The sequence below is a fragment of the Papaver somniferum genome, chromosome 3 (genome assembly GCF_003573695.1).
Source record: "Papaver somniferum cultivar HN1 chromosome 3, ASM357369v1, whole genome shotgun sequence".
Classification (NCBI taxonomy): Eukaryota; Viridiplantae; Streptophyta; class Magnoliopsida; order Ranunculales; family Papaveraceae; genus Papaver; species Papaver somniferum.
The window spans coordinates 98,267,729-98,293,890 of record NC_039360.1 but is presented as its reverse complement, the minus strand read 5'-3'; the positions used below and the strand labels follow the sequence as shown (position 1 = coordinate 98,293,890).

The 26,162-nt window shown below is 36.1% G+C and overlaps 1 long non-coding RNA gene across 1 annotated transcript; it reads left to right on the top strand.

Annotated features, from left to right (window-relative positions):
- The first annotated feature begins 13,937 nt into the window (after window positions 1-13,937).
- LOC113361508 lies at window positions 13,938-15,059 on the top strand. Its single transcript, XR_003365155.1, has 3 exons — window positions 13,938-14,246; window positions 14,397-14,708; window positions 14,810-15,059. It is a non-coding gene; the product is annotated as an uncharacterized LOC113361508 (long non-coding RNA).
- The last annotated feature ends 11,103 nt before the right edge of the window (window positions 15,060-26,162 follow it).

Sequence of the window (26,162 nt, the reverse complement as noted above, 5' to 3'; positions counted from 1 at the left end):
AAAAAATAAAATAATCAATTGTTCCAATCTAGCTCTGTGGTATAGCTTCGTGCATGATAACGTTTTGCAGTAGAATATAATAGGGAAAGGAAGGATATAGAGAAAGAGAGGTATTACATTGATAAGAGTTATGTGGTTACATGGATATCATATCTTTGTATACATGGAGAAGGGAGAACCAAAAGACTCCCGTTTTGGACCACACATCTATGGGCATGGGCACTTTAACACTCCCCCTTGTGTGGTTCAACAACAAAACTTTATTCATAGTGCTTCGCAAATAGTGCTTTGAATGTAGTTCTTCAAATGTCGTTCTCTCCTTGATGACTTATGCCGAAATCAATTGCCTTACTAAAACTTTGACAAGGAAAAACCCAGTTGGTACAACTCTTCATATGTAGTACTTCACATGTTGTCTCTTACTTTACATGTAGTTCGTCACATGCAATACGATCTTCACAGATCGATGAGTCTAAGTTAATTTCCTCGTTAAAACTTCGCCAGGGAAACCCAGAGGGACAAAAACTGAACTAAAGAAAAAGTACAATATTAACCAAACTTAGAATATAGTTGGACTCGAATATGTTTCCTCATTAAAACCTTGACAAGGAAAACCCATTGGGACAAAACCTTGACGAAGGGAAATGAGTACAACGTGACATATGCAAGTAAAGGTGATCTGTTTCATATGATCACTTTGTTCCGTTGAAGTTAACTAGTTGATTCACAACTCCTAAGGCAGAAAATCCTTGTGGGAAAGACAATAGCCTTAGTTGGGAAATTACTTCCCGGTGTTTGTTGTTGTCAAATTAAAAACCTTGCCGAGCAACAAAACCCTGTGGGAAAAAGTAACCTCGATGAAGGAAAAGAGTTCAACACACCATTAAATGCTCCCCATGATGTCAGACAATTTTCATAATCTAATGCAGTCAAAAGGAGTTTATCACACTTTACTTTCGTGACTTGGATGTTTATAAAACCATGTTGTTGATTCTGTATGTTACTTAGATCAACGGATTATCGTGTTTCATTTCTTTGATTCAGATATTTTCAATAATATCAACGGGATCTTTATGTCTTCAATGTTCAACATACTTGATGCTTTTAGTATTTTCTCGCTAAAAACCTTGTCGAGTAACAAAACCATTTGGGCAAAACTATTATCGATCGAAGGGAAAAAGAGTACAACACAGCTTCAATTTCGAAGTAAATTATGTCGACATCATATCCTTGGATCATCCCCCTGATTACTTTCAGATTTGTTCCAGACTTTTCCTTTACTCATGTACTTTTCAAAACTGAATATTGCTAACGACCTAGAAATAGTCTACCGTTTCTCCCCCTGATTACTTTCGTTGGAGAAGAGATTATTGTTCCTTTATAATCAATAACCTTTGGATTGCACTTTCATTAGCATTCCTTTTTATGTCTTTGCATGGATAAAACAAATTTATGTCAATGGTTTCTTTTAAGAACATGATTACATTCACTATACTATTCCAATGATGTTGCGTTGGCGCTGAGCTATATCTAGCTAACAAGTTCATTGAGGATGTAACATTTGGTCGAGTACATTATGCTACGTACAATAATGCGTCTATTATTTATGTAGAATATCTATCTGTTCTCAATGTATCAACTGTCCCAGTTGATCCAATTGATCTGTATCAACAATGACAGTTGATCCCTTAACGCAGTATGAACTGTCATAGTTGATTCATTGCATCTGTTTTGGTTTACTTGTTTATCAAGTTTAGAACTTATTCTTTTAGAGTTTCCTTGTTTCTTCTTTTAGATTTTTACTATTTTTAGATTCTTGTCATGCCTATATAAACAGGCTTATTATGTTCTTTTGAGACACATTATTATTATCAAAGATTATTCAGTACAACTCTTTCAGAGCTTTCTATCCTTCTCATCTATAAAAGCTATTATTCTTTATGTTTTCTCATCATTTTCTTCTCTTCTCAACATCAGCAGTCTCTGTATTGCTTTCTTCTCTTATCATACTACACTAGTTGGTATCATTCCACAGTAGATTAGATTTTCATCTTTTCTAGGAACCTGCTTTTCGCTTCCGCAACCTTTTTTTTATACAAAAATTTATAAAAAAAAACAAAAACAAAAACTTCTATGGCTGGCAACGTTACTCAAGAAGCTTTCGACGCTGCTATTACTAAGCTTATTGATCTTATTACTACAAGTATTGCTACACTTTCTACAAGGATTACTACAGTTTCAGAAAACCTAACAAAGCTAGAGAAAACTTGTTTTAATCAGTTTGAAAATTTTGAAAAGAAGTTTGAAGATATTCATCTGATCTTTGACAAGTTTGTCAGCACTCTTAAGATGAGGATGAAGAAACTTTAAAGTTACTGGCTGAAGCTAAGAAATCATCGTCCTCAACGAAAAATCAGTTTATCCAGAATGATGATATTCCTGATGACATTATGCAAAAGATAAAGAGAACCTTACAACATGAAGGATTTATTGGTTATACTCCGAAAAAAAGTTATATTCCTCCTGTACACGACAGTGATGATGACGACCTTGAAAAAACACAACAAGAACAAATTTGGATTGACGAAAAGAGGCTCAAATCTTCACAAAATACTTATAGTTCTTTACCTGAATACAAGTTGAAAGCTGACATTCCAAGTTTTAATGGCAGTTTCAAAATTGAAGAACTTTTGGATTGGTTTTATGAGGTTGAGGCTTTCTTTCAGTTTATGGAGATTCCAGATGATTCTAAAGTTATACTTGTTGCATATAAGCTTAAAGGAGGCGTTGCTGCATGGTGGGAAACCCTATGTGAGGTCAGAGCTCTTTCTTCAAAGCCTCCTGTTCATACTTGTACTCAAATGCGTAAGTTATTGCGAGATAAGTTTCTTCCTCAAGATTACAGACAAAAATTATTTGTTAAACTTCAAAACTGTAGACAAAGAGCACGTCTAGTAGAGGAGTATGTGGCAGAATTCTATAATATTATTGCTCGAAATCAGCTAAAGGAGTCGGAAGAACAACTAGTAGCGATATTTATTGAAGGTTTGAATATTCTTATTCAACAGGGAATGGTTCAACTAGTTTTCACAATGGTTGAAGCTATACAACAAGCTATAAAGGTGGAAATGCGTGTTTTTAGTACTTCCAGACAAGCAACTCCTCGCCAAGCTCGTTATCAGCATTACTATAAATCTGCCAAACCATATAACTCATTGTTGACCCACAAGATTATTATTCAACTTATCCACAACACCAACAGCCTGTGAATTTTTCTTTTTCTCAACCAGCTCCAACAACTTTTCCTATATTACCATCTCCTGTTGCACCTCAATCTATTCAACAACAACAAGCTAAACCAACAAGTGTTAGATTCTCTAATAGAATGCAACAACAGTTTCCACCTGCAAATAAAGCTCCAAACATTTATTCCAAATTTCGTGGAGATAAATGCAATAAATGTAACCGACCTGGTCATTCTTCAGCTGACTGTCGGCGCTTTAATGGTTTCATTGGAGATACTCAAGTACATACTGAATCAAAAGATAGTGAAGTTTTTGATGATGATGACGGTGATGGAGTTGAATATCTTGATTTACATGAGACTTACGGTGATCACTTTGTTCAGATGATTCGACCACTCATGCTTACTGAACCATGTTATTCTCAACGACATAATATTTTCAAAACCAAGTGCTTTATTGGTGGTAAAGTCTGTGACATGATCATTGACAGTGACATTGTAGACAATTACATTGCACTTGTTGTTGTCGAGAAAATGGGATTACCAACTACACCACATCCTACTCCTTATTCTGTAGGTTGGGTGAATATTTCATCTACACAACGAATTACTCATCAGTGTGTTATTGAGTTTTCTTTTGTTGGATACAAAGAATCTGTGTTATGTGATGTTATCGATATGACTGCAACACATCTCCTACTTGGAAGACCTTGGCAGTATGATGTTAGAGCAGTTCATAATTGTTTTGAGAATACTTACACTTTTTACAAAGATGGTAAACGAGTAACTCTGTTTCCTTTAAAGTCTTCTTCAGTAATTAAGGAACGTAGTGATAGCAAGACTACGGCTTTGGTGGCTATTATTTCTCGCTCTTTACATTCAAATCACACTTTGAGGTCGCATGAAGACACCAAACCTATGGTACAAGTTCCTACTCAGGTACAACCTTTACTATCTAAATATCATGCATTATTTCCTGAAGAATTACCTGTGAGTTTGCCACCTTTCCGAGATGTTCAGCATTGCATTGATCTTATACCTCGAGCTTCTTTACCTAATCAAGCTCATTATAGGTTAAGTCCAACTGAACATGAAATATTACAGGGTCAAGTTAATGATTTATTGACTAAAGGGTTAATTATAACTAGTAGTAGCCCTAGTGCTTGTCCTGCTTTTCTAGTGCCTAAAAAGGATAATGGATGGAGAATGTGTATAGATTGCAGAGCTTTAAATCGTATAACCATTACTTATAGGTTTCCCATTCCTCGTATTGAGGATATGATTGATATGTTAGCAGGGTCTATTACTTTCACTAAACTTTACCTTCACAGTGGTTATCATCAAATTAGAATAAGAGAAGGAGATGAGTGGAAGACTGCGTTCAAAACAAGAGAAGGTTTATATTAATGGCTTGTTATGCCTTTTGGCCTGTCTAATGCTCCTAGCACCTTTATGAGACTCATGAATCAGGTTTTACAACCATTCTTGAGTAAGTTTGTCATTGTATACTTTGATGACATATTGATTTTTAGTAGAAATGCAAAGGAACATCTCAGTCATCTTTCCCAGGTGTTCAATAATGCGTCTATTATATTTAGATATTGGAAAGTTCATCTTCCGACCCAACTTCGTGATCTTCCATTAGACGAATTGGTCATTTATGTACATTTGAAACTCGACTAATCATGGGAGTGCTAGCAGCATGCACGTCCTTATTAAATTTCCTGACAATGGAAATATACAAACTGGTGGAATAATATACTACAAGCTTGGTTTTCTAGTTTAGAACATAGATAAGATCGATCTTTCCCAGGATTTTCATCTAAAATTCGGATTTTAAATAGCTTGTAAGATCTCTTATTCCATTAAGAGTACTTATCATGTCCATACCGTCGACATAGATAGCTATAATTCTGAATCAGAAACTTATTTAATACGCATGGCACGAAACCTTACTTGTTTATCCCTTCCCAATCAAATAGTCACTTAGACGGGTATACCACATCCGCCTGATTGTTTAAATCAATAAGTGAGTGTTCCAGTGTAACTGCAAACACACTCCGTGGTTTAGAGTCGTTCGACTTGGGAAGTAAAAGGCTATCATGCACTTTTGCAAATATATTTGAGTCTAAAGCTCCATAGATATAACCACATCTACTATGTTTCAAGTTCTTTTGAAACTACCAAGCAAACTAATTAACTGAACATTATGATGTTCAAAAGAGTAAGCGATCCAGGGGTTTGTGAGAAACTCGCGCCACAAGTTGATTCGTTATACTTTAAGACCTCATTCTTCTCACCACACTTTGTGACAAATAACCACATATGTCCCACTGGATTTACACTAGGTTGGTTAGCACTACCACACCAAATACCCGTATAATTGTCAAAGAACTAAGTTCTACCTGGATTGCGTAGGCCAAATATGTTATTTATTTGAAATTAATCAAAATAAAGCATGGTTCGATCTCATTGTGCTCTATTTTTGGAGCAACTATTTGTGGATTATATCATCATTGTGCACGCATGATCCTTCCACTAACTCATATGCATTCTCATAATCCGTCAGGATTTCGTTGTTCTCTAGGATCACTTAAAACTTCGGAGCGTCCTCCAGTTTGATTCATGGACATATTCAGAGACAATATTATGAGATGATTTCTTATGATATAAATAAGTTGTGTCTTACTCACCTACTTCCTTTCTAGGTGAGGACTGATCGAACCAAGTGGTCTCTCCAACTTCCTTTATGGAGTCACGGCCTCAACCACACTTCCACTGATTGTAGTTGCAACACCTTAGTCTATGGTGTACATCCCGTATTGAGGATTTCTAACTTTGCAGGTAGGTTTGCAGATGATATGTGTGATCTCATCACTTTAGCAACATCAATGTACATTCTGAAAATCAAATATTCTTTATCACTTCACATTTACATTTGTGAAGTACAATAATCAATATGAGACACAGTGGGAACACACCATGACAATTCCTGTCGTTCGTTTAGAAAATACTTTTTCTTGTCTCCCCCTAACGACGGGAAGAATGTCTCATTAAAGTGATAACCCGCAAATATAGCGGAAAGAGATCTCCTGCCAAAAGTTTTAAAATGCGGATAATTGTTGGGAACTCATTTCCAACATAACTACTAAACATTTTTGAAGACCCATCATAATACGATGTGGAGTCGTAATGGCACATATATAGTGCAATTAAAAATGCGTAAGAACACGAGTGTCATGCTTAAATCCAGTTACTAACTGGTACGCAGAAAAGGTTGACTAATATTGGGTTCTAAAAAAGAAATAAGTAAGATGCGTGTAATATCGCATATCCCCAAAAAAATAAAAGATAGGTTGGTACGCATAACCTATTCCTTAGGCACCATCTGTAACCTTTGATGGTAGCCTCTGCAATACCATTGGGTATAATATGATCTATATTGATCCTATTAAACATGCAATATTTATCAAGTCCTTTTGATGTAAATTCTCTGGCATTAATAAGGGTGGTGAGTCTTTACACTTTGTATTGTGTAATATGTGCTAGGAGTTTTTAAACGCAAATTTCTGGGGAACTATAACTAATCCAAAGTGTCAAAACATTCACCAGAGCCATAAGTCACTTTAATGGTCCGCATTCTGCATGAATATTTTTTTAAATTTCACCTTGTTATCTTTGTAATATGGATTGTTTACCATTTGCATCTTAGGATGGTCTCGATCCTATTTTACTGAAGACTTTGTAAAATAAGTGATATGCTCTCTTAATTAAAAGCATAATGGGAGGGAGGAGGGTCTTGTGCATCTGGTACTTTAGAAAACACTTATTGAGAGATATGTCGTTACTCTGCATTATGTCAATCTGTTTCCCGTTGTCTCTTCCACTCAAAAAAAGCGATGTACGTATGAGTCCTTTCAAAATGAAACATCATGTTACAACCGAAGTGCATTTATGGTTATGTCAAAGTCTGTATGAGTCAATTTCCAACATTCCATCGTCAGAGTCAATATGGATTCAATAATCCAAATTAATACTATAGTGATTTACATTTCACTAAATTGAATCATTAATCTCTCTAAAGTATGTTTCTTTCCAAATATATTAGTGACTATAAAAGATGCAATCAATTACATTATCATCACAGTCAGGTTCCACATGATATTCATTTGCATGGGTTTCTTTGGAATTTAACAAGGTGTGATTATCTCTCGGTACATATAGAGATTTTACGACATCTTTGTTCCATCTTGAAAACAAATTTTTGAGCAGTGTTGTGCTCGATGATCCAATCCTCGTAGTCATATTATAAGGAAATAGTTCAACAATTAGTTTAAATTCCTTAAGCTAGTGGTAGAAAAACAACTATGAGTTAGACATTTGGGTCTTGAGAGTTTTAATAAGTGGTGTGGCCTTATTACATAATAAAAGTGGGATTCAACTCAAGTACTTTAGAATGAATATATATTACGTTTCACCCAATATATCTCAAGTGCTTTAGAGAATTTATGTCTCGTGTTTTCATTCCATAGGTGCAGATATTGGATCTAGTTCAACTAAATAAGATAGTCAATTGGCCCGGCAAAGTTCTTGTTGCCATTAAAGTTGATGTGAGAATTGGTTGCTACTATGATACACACATTACATTGTATATATCAACACCTATGACCAGGTGCATTTCCAATTCTTTCATTTATGATGGGAGCTAAAATTACATCTTAGCTTCATCCCATATTCAGCTGATACCTGTACTTTGGTGTCATTACTACTGGGAAAAAAATACATCTTTGTCTCATGATATATATGTCCCTTTTCACATGCTTTATATGAGTCATTACTTCTAACCCTTATTACTTCGGGGTTCTTTCCATTTTCAATTTTGCTATATTTAGCTTAATTTGAGAAATTTCTTTATCTCAATAGGCCAAGAGAATATCACTACACATGTCAATCAATTACTTTAGGTTGAATAGATTACTAAAGATAGTTCTCTTGTTGTCATATTTCAACATATACTGGTTCGTTAGTATCATGGATGAAGTAGAGAAAGAGAAATTTTCTGACTCATATCATCTTTTGTGAGTTCTTCCACGAAATTTGGAATACATGTGATTTTATTTGCAACGTATCTTTTGAAAATACCGACTCTTAATAATCGAGCCAGTGGATTGCATCCCACGGAACATTTCAAATTCAAATTTGGGAAGAAAATATCAAGTACACAATAATGGTGCTCAACTACTTCTAAACCCCAAATAAATACATTAGAATTGAGTTGGTACAACCAATTAAGCAAAAGACACCATTCAACTATAGCTAATATCATATTCAAGAGAATAAAATAGCACTAGAACCAAAACTCTTAATGGTCGAGATAAACAGTCGTAGTTTAAGTTGACCTTATATGATACAGACTTATCTTAAGAAAAAGAAAAACACAACTAGGCATGTTCTAAAAACAAGTAAATTGATAAGCCCAACAAATATTCAATGTAAATACCCACATTACTTGGTTACATACCTCTATTTTTGGTTCCCGTTATATATAGACAGAACCGGAACAACTTTGGCTGCGCACAGTCCAAAGAAAGAACGGAAATAGAGAACGGGTCAAAACAAGACAAACCAGGATGGACTGGGTTGGTTCGGTTCGCCTGAACCGGGTTGGATCGATTCGTTTGGACTAGGTTTGGTGGACCGGGTCGGACTGGGTTGGGTGAACCGGCTTGTACCAGATCGGGATCTTTCTTCCTTTGACCTAATTTCACTGTCTCATATCTTTTCCGCGAACAGAGAAGAAAAGTTCTCAATTACCCCACCCACGAACAGAAAACAACAACCAGCCATTAAAAAATGTAGTATTAGTATATAACCAAAATACGATTGTGGAATTGGATCCATTTATATACAGATTCCCAATTAAACATACAACAACAAAAAATTATAAAAAAAAATGTATCAGTAATCACAGTAGATCGAGATTGGATCTACGATGGGCATACAAATTCAAAATTATATTTGATTTGATATATTCCAAAATCAAAACCATATCAAAATTAGGGACAAGAAAGAAAATGTATAAGAGAAAATAAACCCAACTTAGCTGATTTTGATTTGATTCCAGCGAAAAAATAACATAATCAACTTTCCAATCTAGCTCTGCGGTATAGCTTCGTGCATGATAACGTTTTGCAGTATAATATAATAAGGAAAGAGAAGGAGATAGAGAAAGAGAGGGATTACATTGATATGAGTTGTGTGGTTACATGGATATCATATCTTTATATACATAGAGAAGAGAAAACCAAAAGACTCCCGGACCAGACATCCATGAACATGGGCTTAACATTTCATTGATTTTTTCTTAATATGGAAATTATCAGAATTCTTCAAAGATTTTTTTTTTCTTTTTGTGTTTTTGTCCAAAAGATTTTTGTGGATATAGCATTTTATTTGCGGTTAATCCGATGGCATGGATTCTACTAAAATCATGTAAACGTGTTGTAAGAATTCTCGTAAGCTATCGTTCACGAAATATAAGGATACTTAACTTGTTGTTCAACCAATCGGAAGAGAGAGTTTCATTGACCGACCAAGGTTAGCGCAACTCTCGATTGAGTGTTTAGGTTGTTGATGTTGATAGTAACAAATACAATCGGAATTGGTTGGTATCTTTGGAATTTGATGGTATCTTTGGAATTTGTGGATGCTCTTAAATACAAGGATCATTATAACTAGAAGTTATTAAATAGACTAGAAGTTATTGTTGACCAAACAACTGTCAACCACTAATACACACACTTGCAAATAATTTAACTTCTTCTCCAAGGAATCAACATAGATGATTTCCAGTATCCAAAACTGTATCCATGGATGAATTTCCTTTTTGGGTACAAGGGACTAGCTTTTTTCCTTTTTTGGTACAAGGGACTAGCATAAAACCTTTTTTGGTACAAGTGACTGCATTGATGGATGCCTTTCCTTCTTCGGTACACGGGACTGTGTTGATGGACGCCTTTCCTTCTTCGATACACGGGACTGTGTCGATGGACGCCTTTCCTTTTTTTGTACAAGGACTGTGTCAATGCGCACCTTGGTTCCGCCATCCCTGTTTATATGGTAAACAAACTAGGAAGTCAGAATACATGAACCTTTTGACATGGATAAACAAACTAGCAAATCAGCATACATAAAGCTGTAAAATCGAAAACACCAAAGGTGGGACAAAAAACACCACCAAAAGGATAGTAAAAATGCGGGAGATGATGTAGAGCCCATCCAGGGCTTCTCAAAAAGTGCACCCATCTATATTTCTTGTGGGGAATGGGGCACATCTAGTGCCATATTTGTCCCATTATGCTGTCATGGGTGTAAGGCGTTGCGCGGCGTCGGAGTAAAATCCCGAGCCGCAAAAAGGCGCAGTGAAGCCCCGACGTATAACTATAGTAGGCACATGAAAATTACTGTTATTATCAAAGAATTCAAACATCAAAATTACATCCATAGTAAGAAACTCGTTATGTTTCCATTTATTGGTGGCATCAATCACATGTTTCCGTATATTGATAACATCAATCACGTCAAATCAGATAATTAGATAAACAGATTAGGAAAATCTCCTTTAACAACACGCCCACCTCTAGTCGGGTTGCAAACTGAAAACTGGCAAGTTAGCATCTGTAAACAAAAGGAATGAGACAAGAAATAACTTACTCAAGCATCAACTCGTTATCCTCCGGTATATAAGAAAGAAGAATCCGGTGAATTTCCTTGCTTGGTATCATCCCCACCAGGCAATACAAAAGCCTTCTGAGACGGAGCGCAAAGGATATTGGTTCATTGGTGCTCTTTATAACACTGATCTGATAACAGAGGAAAAGCACAACAACTTTAGAGCAAAACAGAAAAGTACAAAAATAAATTTATAAATTTATGATAGTAAAAACTGTACCTTGTTGGATGGGATAATTACTTGAGAGGCAATGCTTATCCCGCTGTTGGATAAGCAAACATTCATGAATTCAAGAGAAAACTTTTTTTCCATTAACAGTTTCTGCAATCGTCTGGCAGATAGTCTAATGAAACAAATAAACGTTGCTCGATCATCATAAGGCCCCTACGGAGTGATCCGTGGTTTAGAGTCTGGTTCCAACAGTGGCATGTTATCCATTTTTCCTACAGATAAATTATTTCCTAAAGATAAATTATCCATTGTACCTACAGAATCCAATACATTGATTTGTCATAAACCAAGACAGGAAGAGTTTCAGTTCCTAAGTAACACAATAAACATGTGCTGCATATTATCATGTAACCCAAATGATCATATATCCTATAATCATGAACATATATTCATGATAAGAATTACGAGTAAGGTACCTTTATAGGAAATTCGGCTTAACCAATTATTCAAAAAAAAACAAAAAGAATCACAATCGTTCCCATTTAGAGAATTACTTTTTTTCCCTGTGAAAATCAGGTGAAGCATATAATCGTGTAATCGAACTAAACACCTATAATCATGAACATACAACAAAAACAAAACAAAATCACAGATCTAACATAACTAATAATTAACATATAAGTATGGTGTTCATACGGAACCATACAAAACGATAAAAATTAAAAATCATGATTTGACACATACGATAATCACTAAACAGATACCACTAATCGACGATCAAAATGATCACAAAAGAGATTAAGAGGATAAAATAGGAAACACAAACCTGAAAAACAGCGGTAGCCGAACTTCTTCAAAGAGACTAGGAGACAATATTTTGAGAATCACGCCATTCTTTTATAAACTATTAGAATATCTCCAATGTTAGGGGTGGAGGTCATAAAATACATGCCACATACGGTTTAATACATTTTTAACTAAAAATTCATCTCCAATGATAGGGTGGAGATTAATTGAAGATGATGACATGGCTGCCATCTCATAGGTGGAGGTTAATTGAAAATGATGACACATCATCATTTTTTATTCCAAAAAATTGTTTTTCCGTAGAAAATAATAATGTCCGGTGATAATCTCAAAGCGCCGTATCTTCTTCTTCTTTTCCTATCAATTTTTTTTTTCACTGTTAACAATCACCTTCGCTACAGAACTACGGATATTGAAGCTTTTAGGTAAGGTAAAATCTTGATCATGTTTTTCTATATTCATTCTTTTCCATGCTTGATTAATTTGTTAACTTCATTGTTTAATCTAATGGCTAGTTTAAACATGTACTCCATCAGGTTCATTTAACTTAAAAGAAATTCAGAAGCGATCTGGTTCGTCACTTCTACATCATTTCAAAGCTTCATCTTTCAAACTACCACTTGCGAGTAAGTTTTTGTCTGTGTATTTTCCTCTCTTTTTTTTTGGAAACTAAAACTTTCAATTACTATACACTTTTCCATGTATAATCGTCTGCAAAGATTGTCATACAATGATAACCATTCATGAAATCTCAAAATTGATGGATATTCATTCTATCTTATAGTTTATTTGATCTAATTTGAAACACTTAGCATTTTGTATAGAATGCTCAATCATTGTTTGATAAAATGCATCAAAGAAGTACCTCGAAATTGATTGTAATTTAGATCAATTTAATTGTTGATCAGATTAAATTAAGTGAGAAATAATAATCTCGTCTTGGATTTCACCAGTTTCTTCTTTTTGTTTTTACATTTCCACTGATAAATTTCCTTTTTTTGATTAAGTGTCATCAAAGAAGTATAATATGCAACCAAACAAAATTATTAACCAAATTTGGGTCCAAGATTTCACAGTTGGCTGGCTAGACAATGATAAATGTGGTATAGTCAGTATATGGTAAAAGAATTAGCTTTTTTCTTGCTTAATGTTATATATGAACTGTATCAGTAAAGCCTGCCATATCTTTGATTTCCTAATGCTTAATTTAACCTTTGCAGGAACCATTAGCCATCCAACAACAGGATCTGAGAGCAGTTGGCTGTTATGGATGTGTTACCAATTGAGTGGAGTTGTTTACCAATGACACACTGGTAGATGTATTCTGCACAAGAGTGAGGAATAGGAACCATAGTAGATGATAGTGGTGATGATCTTTATCTGAACCAATACAGTTTTTGCTTTCAATCAATCTCAAACACCTTCAACTGGCTTTGCAAAAGCAACCGGCTTTGCAAAAGTGAGGAATAGGAACCGATGACGATTTTGGAGATTTATATAATTTTTTTTCCATTGGGTTAAGTTACAGTGCTATTTTGGAGGGAAATTTGCCTCCAGTTTTTATCCGACCAATGTTTCGAGAGAAATTTGCCTCCGGTTGATTTTTCACTTTCCAATATTTTGAGATATTTTACACGTCTGAAAATTGTAGGATAATAGACCTTGACATTGGAGATGAAAATTGAGGTGGAAAATTTAAATTTTAATTGTTTAAGCCATTTAGGAATGACCTCCCACAAAAAGGTATTATTAAGAGCTTCATATAGGATGACATCCAACCCTATCATTGATTCATTGGAGATGTTCTTGGGGTTTCAATTTTAGGAAAGTATTATTATCGGGCCGACCGACCGGAGGGCCCGAAGTGGGAAGGTGCAATTAGATTTTGTGATACTTTTTGTTGGGCTTTTGACTGTCTAGTCCTACCCTCTATCTTTTATCACAAAAATAACCCTCGTACAAGAATCGCCTCTGAGTTTCTTTCTAAAACATCTTCATAGTCCGCAGACAGAGACGGAGATTTGCAGCTAAAATTAAACTCTAGGTTTTAATTGTTCACCCTGTCTAAATTCGATCATTCCTTTTGAATTTCTTTGATGCTCAATCTAGATTTTCAATAAAACCCTAGAAACTGAGAGAGATTGCACTAGATCGGTGGTAAGTTTTATTATCAGATACGAAGGGGGAGATTTAGAACTTCTATCTTTGAGAATCAAATATCATTTAATCAATTAGATTTCATTGAATTCTTAATATTTTTCGATTTTGTTGTTTTTCATCAACAGCCAAAAGGTTAGTCCTGCATCAGTAGTTCTTCTTGTAATTTTTTTTTTTTGTCAAGTACCAGTAGTCTTATTAGTTTTGGTTACATCGATTATGACATAATTCTCTTAGTTTTTCTTATTATTTTGCTTTATGCTGAATTGATGTGCATGGTTGCAGACATTTTCAAATACAATCGAGGAGAAAGCAAAATGGTTATTCAACATGCTAAAAGGTACAAAACTTCAGTAGAACAAAAAAAGCAAGAAACAATGCCGCATAGTTCTTTTCAAGATTTTGAAGCTGTTAAACCAAAGAATCAATGGAGGCCAAAAACATTTATACCTCGGTCTCTATTGGTTTTGATATCTCCCCTCCAAAAGGTGGTGAAACTTCAGTGAATATATTGGATAATTCTGTGGAAAAGGTGTTCTAATGGTGAGCCTAATTCAGGAAGATTTCATGCTCTTAAAGATCACTCAGAGGAACCTGGTAATATATTATTTCCTTCTGCAGATTTTCCACCTCTTTCAGTTGGTAAGTCTATTTTGTCTCCTAAAAATTTAAATACTTCTAATATTGTGACTCCTAAGGTGATAATGCAAGCAACTCAAGTTGATGACCCTCCTATTCTGGAGAATGAGATTATTATTACTTCAAATGTTTTGGATTCTACAAGTGAAGCAAGTAGTTCCTTATCTAGCTTTGAGGATGGGGAAATCAAAGAGGTTAGTTATTCTTCTATCATTCATAATAGTAGTATGCCTATGTTACCATCCTAACCAATACAGATCCTAAAGGCAAGAAAACTTCACAAGAAAAGAAAATTCCTCCACCAAAAAAGCCTCCTACTACTAGAAAAGCTAGTAAAGAATTTCAGAAATTAGTGCCCAACAAGGGGGGCCACTACCCCTCATTCTTCTTCTCAATGAGAGTAGTTTTCTGGAATATCAGAGGCCTTCTAAGACTTAAGGCCAAAGATAAACTTAGATCTTTAGTTAGTCAATTTAACCCTACTCTTATTTGGATAGCTGAACCAAAAATTCATTTTAATTCTAAGAATAGGATAAAGCTACCTGGTATGCATCATCAGATAATTCACAATACTTGTGATGAAAGGAAAGCAAACATTTGGTTATATTGGAATTGTTCTATTTCTCCTCCTTCTATAATTTTTTCTTCAAGACAGAGCATTACAGTGGAAATTGGTGGAGTTTTGGTAACTGGTGTACATGCAGATGTTTTGGCATTTAATAGAAGGGAATTACAGGCTGACCTTACTTAAATAAGTAAACTTCAAAATCCATGGATGATCATTAGGGATTTTAATACAATTACTTCAGTACATGAGAAAAAAGGTGGTAGAAGTCCACTTAATGTAGCTATGTCTGATTTTAATGAATGGATTGACAACTGTGAACTGCTACAAGCTCTTAAAAGTGGACTTCAATTTTCTTGGTCAAATGGTAGATGTGGCAAAAAGAGAATTTTGTGTAACCTTGACAGGGCATTTTATAATCTTCAGTGGCTGAATTTATATAGTGGTTGGAAATACCAAGTTTCTTCTAGAGGGATTTCAGATCACAGCTTCTTAACTGGTTCAAATTCAGAAGTTCCAAGACCATTAAACTGTCCTTACAGATTTCAAAAGATGTGGACAACTCATCCAAATTTCATCCAGTTGGTAAAAGATTCTTGGTATGAGGAAATTAATGGCAATGCCATTTACATTTCTATGAATAAACTGAAAAGGTTGAAAGTTTTACTAAAGAAATGGAATTGGGAGGTTTTTGGTAATGTACAAGTGACTCTACAACAAGCTGAGAAGAAAATTATTGAAACAAATATCCTGTTTGATAGTGATCCTGCTAATATTGAGCTTCTGAATAATTATATTACTGCTAGATGGGTCAGAGACATTGCTGCTCAGAATTATCACACTTTATTAAGTCAAAAAGCAAGAATAAATTGGGTCCAATTTGGTGATGCTAATACCAGATTTTTTCATACTTCTATTAAGATTAGACAAGCAAAAAAACTCCATTACTGAACTTGAAGATGATGCAGGTAATATTGTTACCCATCAATCAGACATTGCTGCTTTGCTCATGAACTATTTTCAGTCAAAATTCACAGCTCAACCAGTTCAAATTCCTGAAAGTCTTCTTGAGGCAGTTCCTTCTTTAATTACTAATAAAGATAATAGATGTTTGGAGCTGATTCCTACAACTGAAGAAATAAAAAAAGTTGTTTTTGATTTAAACCAAGATGGTGCTCCTGGTCCAGATGGATTCACAAGTGTCTTTTACAGAGTGGCTTGGGAAATCATCTCAAAAGATTTAACATTTGTCATTCAATATTGTTGGTTCAATCAAGAGATCCCTGCAGGTTTAAACTCTAATTTCTTGACTCTTCTTCCTAAGGTTAAAGGTGCAAAGAAGGTACATCAATTCAGACCTATTGGTCTTAGTAACTTTTGTTTCAAGATTATTACAAAGATACTTACTACAAGAATGAATGAAGTTATTCAAAAGTTAATTTCCCCTCAACAATGTGCTTTCATAAAAGGAAGGAACATTCATGAACAGGTTTTGTTGGCATCTGAATTAGTAAATGAAATGAGTGTTAAAAGAAGAGGAGGAAATGTGGGTTTAAAATTGGACATTTCACAGGCTTATGACACTCTCAGCTGGGAGTTCTTATTAACTGTCTTAAAGAAGTATGGATTCTCTGAAAGATTCTGTAACTGGATTTGGGTTCTCCTAAATACCACAAAAATATCAATTATGCTGAATGGAGGTCCTATTGGTTACTTTGGAGTTGGGAGGGGAGTTAAGCAAGGTGATCCACTTTCACCCATCCTGTATATTCTAGCTGCTGATGTTCTTAGTAGAAGATTACTTCAACTTATTCAAGAACAAAAAATTCAACCTTTAGTAATCAGAAAAGGTATTTTTCCTTCCCACTTATTCTTTGCAGATGATATCTTTATTTTTTGCAATGGTGGAAAAAAGTCCTTACATCATCTTAAGAATCTACTTCTTGAATATCAAACTGCTTCAGGCCAACTTGTTAGTGCTGCTAAGAGCAAATGCTTTGTTGATGGCACTTCATCTACTAGACAACTACAGATTGTTGAATTTATGAATATGAACCTATCATGCTTCCCTGATAAATATTTAGGTGTCATGTTGGTCCAAGGAAGAATTAAAGCTGAACACTTGTGGTCTTTTGTTGAAATGCTGCAAAAAAGATTAGCCTCATGGATAAGAAGATTTCTAAATTTTCAAGCTATGATTACTCTCATTAAATTTGTTTTGAGTAGCATCCCTATTTACAATATGTCCATATACAAATGGCCAAAGAAAGTAACTGAAGCTTGTGAAAGAATTATTATAAATTTCTTGTGGAGTGGTAATGCAGATGAAAGAAAATTTATAACTATTTCTTGGGATAAAGTTTGCTCTCCTCTTAAGGAAGGAGGTCTGGGAATTAGAAGATTTGAAGATATTAATAAGGCTTTACTGCTGAAATTGCTATGGATAATTCTTACAACAAATGAAGATTGCTCAAACTTCTTCCTAGCAAAATATAAAGATAAGCATGGCAACTGGATTACATACTATAAACAATCATCCATATGGCCTGGGATTAAATGGGTAATTCAGGATTTTGAGGAGAATACCAGATGGCTAGTTGGAAATGGGAATAATATATCTCTCTGGCATGACACTTGGATTCTTGAGTCAAGCATTATCAAAAATTTCCCTGGAAATGATTTCATTCAACAGCACATTCACATGAAGGTTGCAGATTTAATAGTTGATAATTCTTGGGCTATTCCAGAAACAGTATTATATTTTTTCTCTCTTGAAGATTTGCCTATTCTCTCAAATAATCAAGACAAGTTAGTATGGACTGCAACTCGGGATGGCAACTTTTCAGTACACAGTGCTTTCAACATAGTGAGAAAAAAGCAACCAAGACTGAATTGGTATAAGAAAATCTGGAAGAATTGTGTACACCCTTCCACTGCTAGTAACATATGGAAAATCACTAGAGGTGCTTGTAACACTGATGAAAATGTGAATAAAAGAGGAATGCAGTTGGCTTCAAGATGTTACTTGTGCTCTAAAAACCAAGATTCAACTCATCATATACTATGGGATTGTAATTATGGGCAAATATTATGGAAATGGATTGGAGGTGTTTTTGCTTTTAAGAATCCCAGATCTTTTGATGATGCGATTAAGTTCTGCAGAGGGAAAAGTCCACTAATTCAAGAAATTTGGTACATTGCAGCTTTCAACATTATGGTGGATATATGGTTCACAAGGAATAAGTGATGTTTTGCGAATATCAAGCCTGACAGCCAAAAAGCCATACAAAGAATATCTGGAGTGATTGATGATTGTGAAATAAAGCTTGAAGGAGTAATGTATAATACTGCCTATGATCTGCAAATTCTTAAAACTTTTTATATTGGTTGCAGAAAAGTAAGAGTCCCCAGAGCTATTGAATGTTTTTTCTTCCTACCTGCACCTGGTACTCTGCTCCTATGCAGTGATGGAGCTTCTAAAGGTAATCCTGGTTATGCTGGCTATGGTTTTATAGTAAGAGACAATGCAGGAATCATATTGTAGTTGAAAGTGGAGGTCTGGGTATTACCACAAATTTCATGGTAGAAGTGATGGGTATTATTGCTTCCTTGGAATGGGCTGTCATTAAAGCTAAGACAAAAGTTATTGTCAACTCTGATTCTAGAGCTGCTATAACTGCTTTTACAACTAATAAATTACGCTGGTATATTTGGAACAGATGGAAGTACATCTGCAAGAAGCTTGACAGTATCCATTTTAATCATGTCTACAGAGAAGTAAATTTCTCTGCTGACTTCTTTGCAAAAAAGGATGGTTATCTCAACAAGGGTCAGGGAATGTTATTCTGTGACAGGCCAGCATCATTGTCCAGATTAGAATTCCCTGACACATCTTATTACAGGTTTCGGTAGAGAGGAGGGTCTAATTTCCTTTAAAATGGGCTATTATTATTAGTTCTTTTCTTTCTTATGGGCCTGGGACTTGTTGTACACTTTGGTCTTTTTTGTTTATTTTTTGTTCCTTTTTTCTTTTTCTCTTTGGTTGTAATTTTTGGATTCTTTTTTTTTGATTAATAAATAATTTGAGAGTTGCCTTAAAAATATATATATTACAACAAATAGGGTGAGACGGAGTGTTCATATTATATGAAGACGGAGTGTTCATATTATATGAAGACGGGGACATGCAAGTTTGGTTTAGCAAGTAAATTCCATCATCCAAATTTAGCTGGCGCTTCTATTCCCACACCAGCACCGATGCTTCCTTCTCAGCATATGGAGGGGTGCCTACCAGCTAAAAATAACTAAGACTTGTTTTTCAGTCTGGTTCATATGTACAAGGATCTCATGCGCCTATGTGTAGATGGGGAAAAACGATTTGCTGGTTTTTAAGGAATTGAGGAGACGACCGTACGGGGGAGACTCCTCGAACCGAGCGAAATGTTAAACCTCACACAGATGCACCGCTGCAAAGGGGGTGCTTTAGATTCGAGAGATCAATCTGTAGTACTCCGGCCTAAATCAAGACAATGACCGTTCCAGAGTAAATTCGGTCACAAGAGAGGATGGGTTGATCTGTAGGAGGGAAGCTGAGAAATGTGTGGAATCAATGGTAATCAAAGATTGTGGGTGTGTGAATTCTGAATACGATAAGCTCTGAGTGATTGAAATTGCTCAATTGAGAGTAGTTTCTCAATTGATGAGTTGATGATCTCGTGTTGTCAGTTTGACGTGAGATTGATGATACTGATGATGCCGATGATTCAATCATGATTTTGAGACTTATTTATATTGCTGAAATTTTAGACACCATGACCCCATGAAGTGTGACAATTGATGAATCAAGGAGTGGGGAAGTGGAGATCGTGTTTGAAACCAGTTGCTCAACGTGTGGAGACTTGGTCGATTTTCCACCCACTACCTCGTGAATTCCTTCAACTGATTGCACGACTTGCTCACATTCCATCGTGTGTTTGAACACATGTGTCGTAGACCGCCAGACCAAAACACTAAGTGATATCCCCCAAAATGACACGATTGACATCTCGTGGTATGTTAGTCAATTGATGACTTTGTGGTTTGATGGGACGATGAGTCCATGTAGTTGCTAAGTTGAACATGATGTTCTGAAACTCACGAGTTGAACATGTCATGAGACAGAGGTATAGTTCTTACTATGAAGTGAGCAAGTATTGCTCATTCGATGGATCGTTGAATATTGATTGTTGAACCAATATTCCTTGGTTCGAGCAAATATTTATCATCTGAGCATGTGTTGCTCATGTGATGAATTGTTGAATATTTGATCGTCTGAGCGTGTGTTGCTCATCTGATGGATTGTTGGCAGCGTACCAAAAATATTAATTAGAATACTGGTCGTTGAGCTGAGCATAATTGTAGATTAATGACCATGAGGCCGTCGTAAAATTATTAAGGTTGGAATCTAGAATGATGATCCTTGGATTCAGAAACCCTAATTTGATCAATTGATGATCAATTCATGGTTCGTCAGAAATTTAACCATGGGACGAAGGAGGGAGCGACTACATGGGACCGTGGATCAACCATGTAGTGTCCATATGCTCACGTGAGCAAATACGAAGAACTCCTTGTAGAGTTGACGATTTGTTGGTGAAAGAATGATTAAATGTTGGTTTAATCGTTTATTCGAAAATGCTCGTCTGAGCCTTAAGTGAGAAAACCTAATTAATTATGACGAGGCGAGGGACCGACCATGGAGTCATGAAACCGGCCCTGGGTTGTCACGTGACCGCCTAACGATCACTTCATGAAAATCCAAAGTGTTTGGAAGAGTTTTGGACCTAATACGAGTAATTGTGCAAATTAGGTCAAAACTGTGAAAATTGATGGGACCGGCTTCCGTGAGCCAAAGAGCCAATTTTGGTCGGTCAAGATAGCGTGCTCGTGTCCCCAAGGTTTCTGCGTCTCAGTCCTGAGAATTTTGATATTTTCTGACGTGCAATTGAGCATCCATTCGAGAAAATATGCCAAAATTAGGGTTTCGACGAAACTGAGGAAAACACCATGAGATGATGAAAAATAATTATAAAATAAGGAATGAGGAGGGGTGGGACCGCCGTGGTCAAGGCATGGTCGTCCGGTCGTGACCACGGTCCCGTGGTGCCTTTTCCTTAATTTTATAATATTTTTGATGATTTTATGAAAAATTCATGAATTTTGAGAAATTTGATGAATTTAGGGAGTTTCCATGAATTGAAGGATTTTTTCATGAGTTCAAGGAAGCAAAAAATATTAAAATAATAAAAACAAGGGCGTGTGGGACCGTGGAAGGCATGGCCGGCCGGCTTGGGCCCGGTCCCACGAGTTTCCCTAATTTTTGTGTATTTTTCATGTATTTTTGATGAATTGAGGGAATTTTTCCTAATTTGAGAGAAATACCATGAAATCAAGGAATTTGATGAATTCAAGGAAAACTAATAATAAAATAATAAAACAAAGGGGCATGTGGGACCGGCTAGGGCATGGCCGGCCGGCCAAGGCCCGGTCCCACAAGTTTTCATAATTTATTTTATTTTATTATTATTTGATGATTTGTGCAAAAATACCATGAAATCAAGGAGTTTTTTCATGAAATTAGAGAAATAATAATAAAAAAATAATAAGGAACCGTGGGGTGTGGGGCCGGTTGGGACCAAGGCATGGCCGGTTGGCCAATGGTCACGCCCCACACTCCTTTCCTTAATTTTATATTATTTTTTATGGAATTATGGAAGTACCATGAAACCGAGGAGTTTCCTCGAGACGAAGGAGATTTGATAAAATGAGAGAATTTTCATCAAATCATAGAAAATAATAAAAATGCCTTAAAAATATAAAACTGGCGTGAGATTGACCACGACACGGTCGGTCGGTCGTGTGTCCGTGCTCCCAGCATCCTGGTCAATATTTTTAATTATTTATTATTTTCTTCTCTATTTTGCATAGGTTCATCGTTTCGTTGTATTTTTTGAAATACTCGTTCGTGCGGTGACTGTTAGTGTATCGTCGTTGAATACACTTTCACCATTTGAATCGGGGCTTACTTAGAGGTATCTCAGACGCCCAGTTGTTGATTATTTATTACTAATTGTGGAATTCGGTGAAGAATAATTCACAAAACTGAGCAATAAGATGTTTATTATTACTTCATAGGATCAGCTGAGGATTCGACTACGAATTCAGAATAATAAAGTGATCATTACCATTCCATGGGATCGTAGATTCGACCATAGAATCGGAGTAATTAAGATTTATCTATTACCATTTATGAGACCAGTTGTGGATTCGATCATGAAATCGGAGTAATAAGATAATATATTTATTTCTATTCTATGAGATCAAGCTGTGGATTCGATCATAGAATCAGAACAATTGTTTATTGCCATTCCATGGGACCAGTCGTGGATTCGACCATGGAATGAGAGCAATTGTAATTAGGAATAATTAACTTTGTGGCTCTATACTAGCAGAGCAAGCTGTCTAGGAGCCTTAATTATCCCGATATGAGCCTGTCGGTAAGTCATATCCTTTATATGGTCAGGGTAAACTCGTTGTTTGTTCTTGAAGACGTTATCGCTCTATACTAGCAGAGCAAGCTGTCTAGGAGCCGTCCATCTCGTGATACTATATAGAAGTAATCACTGAAAGTGTTCAGTATTCATGAGATATGTCGTTGTCCAGTCGTGAGACTACATATCTATATGTACTCTGAGACAAAGTACTCTCCATTGAGAATTCGATGAGAGAGTAGTGTCTCGATACTCACGTCTGATTGCTGAATCAGAACTTCGTATAATTATGAGTTTACGATTTTAGCCTTCGTCGAAAATCCACCATCTACATTAAGTCCCCTGCTTACTGAGGAAAGTTGTGTTCCTCAGTCAGCATTAAATGGTAATTTTCCGGTCATAAATAATAATACCAGTAATTGAACTTAGTCATAAGTTGAGACGTTACCGGATTTAGAGAGCATGAGCAAACCACGACTTGATGAAGGCTTCAATGTCATGATTGGAGCGTCATTTGATGAGCATAAATTGGTGTTGAACCGCTGGTTTGGACGACGAGTCCGTGGTCGGTTAGGATTCGGGGGTCGGGCCCAATAAGGAAATCCTTAGAAAATTAGGGTTTTGGAAATAAAATTTATCTAAAAGGGATTAATCCTCTTTTTTTTATTACTATTTTCCTCACACACGACCATCACCTTCATCACCTTCACGCCAGGGAAGAAAGGTTTTCCGCCGGAGCCGCCACCGATCGCCGGCGTTGCCGTTGCCGCCGGCCGATTTCTGACCAAACCGACCAGGTGCTTTTTTTTCTTCTTGATGTTTGCTGATGTTGTGACCTTCATGAGTTGTTCATGTTTTGATCATGATGAAGTTATATACATGTGTGTATATTAGTGTGAGTTTTATGAAAAACCCTCGTTTTTGAAAACGTATGTTCGTTCGATCGTTAGTTTTGCAAACTAACTAGAATCCCTGATTTAGGAGAGATTTTTTTTTTTTAGTATATGAACCTAGGTTCAGTGATAAAACTTAGTTCATGAGATTTCATGTGTACCAAGGTTCTATCATAAAAGAAGTGAATTTTCATGAAATCGGAATAATCCTTTGTTTTAAAGACAAATAACGATGACACGAAGGAAAATATGTATGATGAACTTGTGTCCAGTGATAAAATTTTGCTTATGAGCTTTCATGTAAATACGGAACTTTATCATATGTATGAGATGTGAGCTTTCAGAATATTTTTTGAAATAAACCTTCGTTTTAAAGAAAAATAATGACGATACGAAGGAAAAATAGTTATATATATATATGCAGCCGTGACATATATTATGCAAAATATGATGATATATTTTATTTGCATGAGTTTGTTTTTAGATAAAATCCTTGAAAATTTATGTATGCAAGTTGCATTAATTGCTGTTTTTTCGAAAAATCAAAACGTGGGTTTTGAGGAACCTTCGAAGATAGACGATATATTTATGATGAAATATTTTATTGTTGTAAACTTCACAGGTCAGTTGTGTGAATGTTCACATCATGAAAATTGTGTCCATGATTTTATGAAAAATTATTTTTGGAAATTAATAAAGTTTCGTTCGTTTATTTGCAGTTTTCCGAAGAGACGAACGATTTTGAGGTGTTAACTCTAGCATTACTATCACTATTGTTAGTGGAAGTATAAAAGGTAAGAGTTACCATTTTTTGCTGATGCTGGTTTGTTTACATAGTAGTAATCTTTGATCTTCCGGTTCCAGAAAATGTCGACCAACAATAACAACAATTACGATTACTGGTATTCCTCTGGCTCTTTTGATGAGGATTCCGACGCTCCTGTAGCGAAATCAAAGGCTAGGGTTACCCAGGAAGGGGCGAAGCCTAATGTTCCCTTGGGTGAGCGTAGAGTCTCTTTTGCTGAACTCGAAAAGAAAATAGCTGAAGACAAAAAGGAGGATGCCCGTCAACGTGAAAAAGATCGCACCCGGCGTAAGAGACAAAGGGTTGAGGAGAAGCGCCAATTCTTGGATGGGGTGCCTTCTGATTCTGATGCTGATGCTTCTGAAGGAGAGATCACATGGGAACCATCCGAGCATTACGTTAAGCCTGATCGATATGAAAGAGAGCATCAGAGGACGATGAAGAAAATTGAAGCTGAAGGTGCAGCAGAAGATAACTCGGATTCAGATGAGGATGTTATCTTCCGTCCACCGGGCTTCACCAATGATCCTGACAGTGACTCTGAAGAAGATGATTCCGAGAAGGGCAATGACGATGAAGCTGACTATTCGGATGAGTCCGACGAGTAGTTTTACTTCCATCTTCTTTAGACGTTAGATCATTCCCTTTTTAGTCTTCATAGTGGATATATTTCTTTTGACTGTTTAAACGACTTTACTTCAATTAGACTTTTCTTCTGAATGATGAACATTTTGTTAACGTCGATTTCTTCTAATACATGACATGGACCAATGTCCATATATCCAAATTCATCATGACTTGTCGATTTTCATGAGAAGCTGAGAATTCATAACGTGTACAAGGACGCGTGGCCTATCCTTTGACCCGTGACGTTCAGTCCCAGTGTGTTATTTTCCTCCGCGTCTTAGGTATCGATCTTTGAAGCCTAGGGTTTTAGTGAAACTCGTAACTGAGTTGACTCTATGACTATCGCCTGATATATATGTATCTTCAAGACTCCAAATCTATGATCCACGCAAATATTTCTTCCATTCCTGAGTCAGTTTCATCGTGCAGAGAAGTTTTGATCCTACCTTCTTGCCGTCATGTCGAGTAATATCATTTTTTCTCAAGATGATCTTCAGTCAAAGCGTGAAATAGCAACGTCTATCTCAGTAAGTTGTACACTTCTTCTTCTTCTCCTTTCTTGTCTCTGTTCAATCGAGATTGTTGATCACAAGAGAATGATTTGTCGTAGGACTGTAAGAAAAATGCTACTCCTCATAATGCAAGGCCTAAGCGGACTGTTAGAGCTCCTGCCCGGTATGGATCGGCTCGCGCTGAAGCTGGATCGTCTGTAAGTAAACCTATGACTTTTGAGATTGTACTGAGTCCCGGGATTAACACTTCTTTGTTTCATCGTAGGCGGATGTCCGTGTCATTGTCGATGCTAGACGAAGAAATAGTGGAAAGTCCGTGACCGTGGTTGAGGTTGAGGAAAGCAGTAACCAGGCATGTGAATATTATGTAGGATTCGTGGAGACTGGAGATGGTGTCCATACTCGTGAATACCCAACCGCTGGACTTTTATTCGAAGCCCCATTGATTAATACCTTCCCAGAAAATGAAATGGTCGGCGGA